This window comes from Phoca vitulina, unplaced genomic scaffold (assembly GCF_004348235.1).
Source record: "Phoca vitulina isolate PV1807 unplaced genomic scaffold, GSC_HSeal_1.0 scaffold9, whole genome shotgun sequence".
Taxonomy (NCBI): Eukaryota; Metazoa; Chordata; class Mammalia; order Carnivora; family Phocidae; genus Phoca; species Phoca vitulina.
Window position 1 is genome coordinate 10,864,706 of NW_022589712.1, and position 8,127 is coordinate 10,872,832.

General features: G+C 44.4%; 1 pseudogene; it reads left to right on the forward strand.

Annotated features, from left to right (window-relative positions):
- The first annotated feature begins 7,198 nt into the window (after positions 1 to 7,198).
- Positions 7,199 to 7,899, forward strand: LOC116634684 (annotated as a pseudogene).
- Positions 7,900 to 8,127: the final 228 nt, after the last annotated feature.

An 8,127-nucleotide genomic window follows, 5' to 3' on the forward strand; every position in this document is an offset into this window, starting at 1 on the left:
TTCTTCTTCTTCTTCTTCTTCTTCTTCTTCTTCTTCTTCTTCTTCTTTCTTCTTTCTTCGTTTCTTCTAATTTGCTTCAAAGGTGTAGGAAATTTTTCTTAAAAGGTCAGGTCGACCTATTATAGTAATATAAATTGTAGGCTATATTCAGAGGGCTACCACTCTGAGAAACTGATTTCCCAACTTCCTCTCTAGGTAAGACTTCATTATCCTTGCAGGCTAAAGGGGTATCACATGAGCATGAGGTTCGTAACTGGAGAGAGTTGCCTTGAATATGTTTAACGCTTGAGCCCGTCACAGTAAATCTCAGTCTGTACTAGTTTAGCGTGGCACTTGTTTATAAACAACATGATTATTAGCGCTGATTCCGTGAGATTGGTTTCCCACTGACCTCAACAGAAACAATGCAAATATTCACCCTTTTTTAAAGCATAGTAAAACGCCTGTGGTTTTTGAAGCCAGACCAAAAACACATGTAGAAAAGCCCATGGATTATTTTAAGGGAACTTATTTTTTTAATCTCATTAACTTTGCACCATATGCTGTTTATTTTTTATATCCTGCATAGGCTGAAAAATGAAAATAGAGCAGTCCACTTTGCTTCATTTGGGGCACATCATTACGAGGATGACATACACAAACTGGGAAGTTCAGAGAAAAACAAAGAATTAAGAGGACTTTTTAAGATGACTTAAAAGATTTTTAAAGCTCTATGTGTTCCTTAACTAAGCAACCCAGGAGGCAAACAGGAAAACTGCTTCCCACCACATGAAAAGAGTGTTACCTCTGACAGCTTCCTAATCTGGAGAAAGAAGCTGGACGGACTCACATCCCAGTTCCACATTTATGGGCTGTGCAAGTTTTGGTAATTAACTTTTTGGTTAGCAGAATATACATGAAACACTAAATATCTACCTTACATGTTTTTATTTTTGGGAATGGGGGGTTGGGTAAGAGTTAAATGAGAGTGTATATATATGTAAAGTATTTGACATATTGCCTGGAATTAAAGAGGTAAGTAGAGTGTGTGTGTGTGTGTGTGTGTGTGTGTGTGTGTGTGTTTAATTTCTAAATAGAATAGGTATCTGCCATGTGATTTTAGGAAAAACCAGGTATACTCCACTCAATCCCAAACATTTCTTCTGCTACTGAACATTTCTCCATTAAATATTTATGGATTTATTCCTTTCTTTAAAGGTTCTGAACCCTATCAAAATACAAATATGCTTCTACCACGTAATACCTGAAGCTTTTATCGGTCATTCACACATATTATGAATATATTTTGGATCCATTCCTGAAGGCCTGCTTTGATGCAGAAGAAGGGGAGGGGAGAAAGAGGCGAACGGGACAAGAGAGAGGATGAGCTGATGCAGGACCAAGTGCTGTGAATGGGAAGCCTGCGAGGTTGGGGAATAACTGTTCACTGCACAGTATCCCCTCATACACAGCCCCACCTATTCACAAGCTAAACATATGGAAAGGAAAACACACCTACACATTGAAAGGGTTTTCTCTCCATCCTGACAGTTCAGGCTTCTGGGTCCTCAACCCATTTCCTACAGGCTGGAATCCCAGGATTTGTCATCGCTAGCCCTGTTACATTTGATCCTTGGTAGATGAAACTAGGCAGGGACTAGGTGAGGGAGAGAGAGGGGCATGCAGGCTGGGGGTGCTTTTCCAGCCCAGTCATTCCATGATTCTGTGGCTAGATAAGACAGTGATGGTGAGAAGCATTTTTACTTTGGAGGTGATAATGAAGCACAGAGAAGCTCTCCACTACCGAAGAATGCTGGTACTAAGGCTGGAAGGAGGGGAGACATGAAGGGGGCTGCTGGCCTCCAGAACCCCCACCCTGCCTGTGGGGCTCTGTGGGACCCTTTGGTTGCAATGACAGGGAATGGGGGGTGCACCGGGTTGAGAATGTGCCTCATCCAGGGTGGTTGCAGTGAAGAAGGGGACAAAGAAGAAAGAAACTGGGGTGGAAGGAAAAGAGGCAGGAGAACAACAGGGACACTTCTAGAGACAGCCAGACACACTGTTACTAGAAACCTTCTTCGGTCTAGAAAAAAACAATGTTGCAAATTGTAATTTATCCTTTGACACATTGATCCTTAACTAGGCTAGACCATCTTACGTGAGATAATTCACGGAAGTCAGAAAAATTTTAGGTTCAAGGTTAAAACTTTAGAATGACCTTCCTTGCTGACCTTCCATGGATAAACTCGCTGGACAGTTGATCTGCCTGCCTCCATTTTATTTCATAATTCCTGACACATTCTGTTTTTTAATGTCACCTGGCCCCTGGAAAAGGTCACCAAGATTTCTAATGACCTTTTTTCTTCTAGGAAATCCCATGAGTTTTTTCTTGGCTTTCCTCTGCTTCAGTCTTTTAGAAATACATACTGAAATCTGAAGCCTGTGATTGTCATTCTACACCCATTTATTGGTGCCAGGGTGAGAGGTCTATTTAGATTAGCTAAGTTCTTCTAATTACCAAGGAGGAAGGAAAAAGCCTCAGGGGTGTGGCTGGGATGGGAGGTTCACGGACACAAGACGGCGGAGTCTTTGACCCCAAAGCCGCACATTCGGGCAGAGACTCCAACTTCCTTCTCTACAAAAGGAGGCAAGCGAACCAGTGAGTGGCTACTCTGATGGCTCTTCAAATCTCAAAATTAGCTTTCTCTTCCTCTGACTTCCCTAAGACCATTCTAGCCCGAAGCTTCTCCATGTTCTTTCTCCTTCACCAGGTTCCCCTCCTGCTAGCCACCAGCCCCCGACCCCTGAGGGTGCTCCTGTTCCTCGGCAGCACCCACTCCCTGTGACCAGCCAGCTCATCATGGTGACCCTGGAGACAGCTCTGCCTGGTCACAATGGCGTCCTCTCTGCCCTGACCCACGTTTGCTGGTTCCCCTCGCTGTGCCTTTGTGCAGCCATTCCCATTCCTTGAACATCCAGCCACTTCCTCCAGAGTCTGGCCCCCTCCATGTCTCATCCCTGGCCCCACCGGGCTCTTTCTCGTTCCTTTCTGCCTTTGCATTTGCTACTTTCTGTGCTCTTTCCCACTGCTTCATCAAAAGCTACTGTCTTTTAAAATTCAGTTCAATGTCACTCCCTTTGTAAAGCCTTCCTGGCCCCGGTTTTCACATACATAGGGGAATAATCAACTCTTGAGCTATGAAACCAATTCGTGGACATCACTCCTTCAGCCCTTAGTATGTTGTAAATGTGTGTGAAGGTTCATGTCTCCACCTCTAGATTGAGTGCTCCAGGAGGGCACCCCACAGTTCTGTATATCCAGGGCCCAGCATAGGTCCTGGTCCTCCATTAGCATTAGTCAAATGAATGAATCACCTCTGCAACCAGTCAGAGTGATGACAGGGTAACGTCCCCGTCCCCTGAAGATGGATCCATTAGAGCTCCTCTGATGCTTCCTGAACAACCACAAAGTCCCTCTGCATGAAAATGTGTCCTTAGTAATCAATCCATTATTCCAAGGAAATCAAGCAGAATCCTTCACATGTCAGGGCATGGGCCACGATTTCAGAAAATCACCTGATAGAACCAACCATATTGTTGCAAAGCAAGCACCAGCCACTCTGTTCATCTGAATGCACTTCGTGGTGGTTGGTACAGAAATGAGGAATGAGTGAGACAGCCTCCCTCCTGCAACAGGCACTGCATTAACATTCTGCTCTTGGAGATAGAGAACAGCCCTCAGCATGACCTCCTCAGGATCCCTACTTAACAAATGGGGAATTTTGCCTTTAGACGTGATAAAAGTTCTCCACTCCCTGTAACGAGACTCAAAGACTTAGCACCAGTGATCATGGGCGCTTCAGTGATTTTCAGCTATCAGTGTGGGGGAAGATTCTGGAACAACATGGGGGAAATAAGATTTTTGTGGAGAGGAACATCCATATAACTAAACTAGCATGAGAAAAGACTTTGTGGCCACCCTACAGACTTACAATTCTTTTTAAGATGCTCTAACTAAAATACACTGTTGCCAAATCTTTCTCACTACACTTTCAAAGAGCTTGAGATTATTAAAATTATTAGATACAGTTATTCACTATTTCTTTGTACTCCCCCCAAAAATTAGCACAACTGATCTAAAACTAGGCTAATCACTTCTGAGTTGAGATGTATTTTCCAGATACTTTGGTTTAGCTTCTCTCTTTTTTTTTTTTTTCATTCAAGAGCAAGATACTAACTCTTAGGTGGCCTGCAATCTTGGCATTGTGTTATTCTGTCAGGATCCGATTTAATGTCTTTGTTTTGAACAGTTTTAAATTTACAAATTTTGGAATATACGTATACATATTCCATTTTCTCAGAAATGTGTTCATTTGGTTTCTGGCAGCCTCCATATGAAACTTCCACAGTGAAAGTAGCTAAAAGTTGAGCAGCAGGCGCCTCGGAGGGAACAGGAACATTCTCTCCACAAGGCAAGAGCTCCAGCACGCCCAGGACTGTGTTGTCATTCGTTCTAGCTGTGAGCACCAAGAATGTCCTCTACATTCATAAGAACACTTCATGCTTCTCCAGTGGTTAACTCAAAGCCGTTTTTAATGATCTGAGTACACATGAAAAAGATGTATCCTTCTATATCAACACTTAACGGAAAACCAAATTTACTGAAAATAGCCTGAGCCACTCCTCCACAGACTTGAGGCACTCTGGCTGGGCGCTCGTGCTTATTCTTGCTCTGAATCTGCTAGCTGTAGTTCATGCAAGTCTTTAAAAATTCTTTCCGTGGCATGCTACGTGTCATAGGCAGTATTTGTGAGGCGGCGGCTAGCGGGTGGCTGACGGTCAGGGGGTGGGCAGGGAGATGTTCAGTCAAGGCCAGGAGGTCAGCCCCTTGTTGTGGGGGCGAGGTACCCAGCACGGGTCAGTGTGCAGAAGCTGGAGGGTGCCCGGGAGCCAGGATGTCAGTCAGGATTCTAAATTCTTCATCTTACCTCCACCAGCCAGTTTAATTCAGTATATCCAGAATGCTTCAGGTTTTGGAATACATAACCAAGCCTATACAACTAAACACAAACTATTTGGGCCTATGGTGTTTAAAGGAAAAAAAGAAGGAAGGATGAAGGAACATTCCAAATAATGAAGCATTCCTTAGTGGGGGCTTCTATAAAAGTACAATTCACCCTTCATTGGTCGTCAAAATTACAACCTTCCCACCAGCTTGGTAACAATCTAAAAGTCTGACAATGTGCTCTGCTGGTGAGACTGGGCAGGAACAGGCATCCTCATATATTGCTAGGGTTCGCAAAAAATGGAAGTTCTTTTGGAAATATTTGATAATAATGAACAAAATCATCCATGAACTTACCCTTTGACCAGCCACTGTACTTCTAAGCATCTATGCTTGGTAAAAGTACAGATGCCACCCACCCAGGATCATGCCTTGTGACGTTGTTTGTAAGAGCAAACGATTAGAAACAACCCAAGAGTTCAGCAGGAATAGGGCCTTTGTTCAAAATAACTCGGTACTTCCGCACAGCAGAGTACCCTGCAGCCATAAAAGAAGACAAAGATTTCCACCTTTTGGTGTAGAGAAATCTACAAGACATATTGTCAAGTAAAAAAAAAAAAACCAAAAAACCCAAGATGTATATAGTTATGTGCTCTCTTTTGTATAACAGGCAGGGGGGAGTAAGAATATGTTGTTTATATCTGTGAAAAGAAACACTGAAAGGATAACTACTTATCTATAGGGGGTGGTTTTCTGTAGGGAGTGGAGGAGGGCAGAATGGAGAGGACAGTGGAAGCAAGACTTCCTGTGTATACCTTTCCATATAGTTTTGATTTTTGATTCAAAAGTGTATGTTCAAAAATGAATAAAACGAAAGCTGAAAAAATTCCATTCATCTTCCCCAGCAGGTGTAGCTCCCGCTGGCTCAAGGACCAATCATCAGCTAATTGGGGTGGGGTGGGGTGAAGGTGATAGATTTCAAGAGCTATGGCCAGATGCTTTAGACGGAACAAGCAATTCTCCTTTGCGGCTGTCCTCCAGGTCTATCCTGGGCCTTGTAGCTGAGATCAGTCTGCATGTTTCCCACCACATGCTAACCACATGCTTGTCTTGTTTTCCTGGGATTGGGTGTGAGCCACTGAATCCTGCCTATTGTCCTATCCTTCTGAGTTGGGGGCTCCACTTTGCTCCCATCACTAAAGCAGTTCTATCCTTCCACCCTCCCTTAGCACCGGAGTCTGGTCTCTCAACTCTTGGCTGACTGCTGTGGCCTTGGGACCCACTGACAACTGTATCTGATGCCGCCTGCCTGTCTGGATTGTCAAATAGGACTTTCCTTCTCCTTGAACAGCCCCTGACACCTGACACCCACCACCTCCCGGAAATACTAGGGGAACTATAAAAATCTAAATTCTAAAGTTTCTAGCTAGTCCACATTTTAGCGAAGGCCTGTGGCCACCGGCCATGTTCTCTGGAGCCTGGGTGAAGCCCAAACTGCTGCACCTCTCCTAATTTTCCAGGCTGAATTTGGTTCTGTAGCTTCTGCCCAAGTCAGCAGATGGGTCACATTCCAGGGCAGGACACTGCCAGGCTGTTCTAGTCCAGTGTAGTTAGGCCTTCCACGAACACCTAAACCACCACAAAGGAGCCACTTCCTTCCTTCTCCCAGCTCAGAACTACCAATAATTTGGAATGGGAAATGCTAGATTTACAAAGAAACATTATTTATAGTTGGTTAGACTTTATTAGGTTCCATTCTTTTTTTCCATTTCTTTCCTTCTTTCTTCTTTCCTTTTACGAGAAAAACTAAAAAAAAAAAAAATTCTAAGGTCTGAAGAAAGTTATAACATTTGCAAAAGAGATGTTTACATTCCATTGAAAGTCCATTTGGAGAAATAGCCTTACACATTCTGCTACACTGGCAATCTTTTGTTCTATACAGGATTTAATTTTTATTTTTTTAAGATTTTTTTTTTTTTTAAAGATTTTGTTTATTTATTTGTCAGAGAGAGAGCACAAGCAGGGGGAGCGGCAGGCAGAGGGAGAAGCAGGCTCCCCGCTGAGACTCAATCCCAGGACCCTGGGATCATGACCTGAGCCGAAGGCAGACGTTAACCGACCGAGCCACCCAGTGGTCCCTAAAGATTTTATTTTTAAAGTAATCTGTACACCCAATGCAGGGCTTGAACCCCCAACCCCGAGATTAAGAGTCGCATGCTCGTCTTTTCCGGTTACTGCAGCGCGAAGAACCAAGACAGCAAAGTCTCCCGCGACCCCCGTACGAGGCGGCGCAGGAAGTCCTGCCGGGAGCCAGCGCACCCCGGAGGTTCTTGGAGACGGCGGAGCCGCGGATCAGCCTGAAGAACTATGACCCTCGGAAGGACAAACGCCTCTCGGGCACCGTCAGGCTCAAGTTCACTCCCCGCCCCAAGGTCTCCGTACGTGTTTTGGGGGATCAGCAGCACTGTGATGAGGCCAAGGCAGTGGATATTCCCCACATGGACACTGAGGCACGGAAGAAACTCAACAAGAGTAAGAAATTAGTCAAGAAGCTGGCCAAGAAGTATGATGCCTTTTTGGCTTCAGAATCTCTGATCAAGCAGATCCCAAGAATCCTGGGCCCAGGCCTGAATAAGGCTGGCAAGTTCCCTTCCTTGCTGACCCACAATGAGAACATGGTGGCCAAAGTGGATGAAGTGAAGTCCACCATCAAATTCCAGATGAAGAAGGTGCTGCGTCTGGCAGTGGCCGTTGGCCACGTGAAGATGACAGAGGACGAGCTTGTGTACAACATCCACTTAGCAGTCAATTTCCTGGTGTCCTTGATCAAGAAGAATTGGCAGCACGTCCGGGCTTTATACATCAAGAGCACCATGGGCAAGCCCCAGCCCCTGCACCAAGGCACAATTCAATAAATCCTAGTGCTTAAAAAAAAAAGGGGGGGGGGGGGTCGCATGTTCTACCAACTGAGCCAGCCAGGCACCTCCAGAATTTGTTTTTGAATAAAATTTATTGTAAAGATTTTCTGAAGGAAGCAGGGGCCATGAGGGAAATATTCAGATAATATACTAGGTGATTTTTTAATGTGACATTTGTGGGGAATAATTTAGATTTTTTTAAAACCCTCAAATTAAAAATATTTC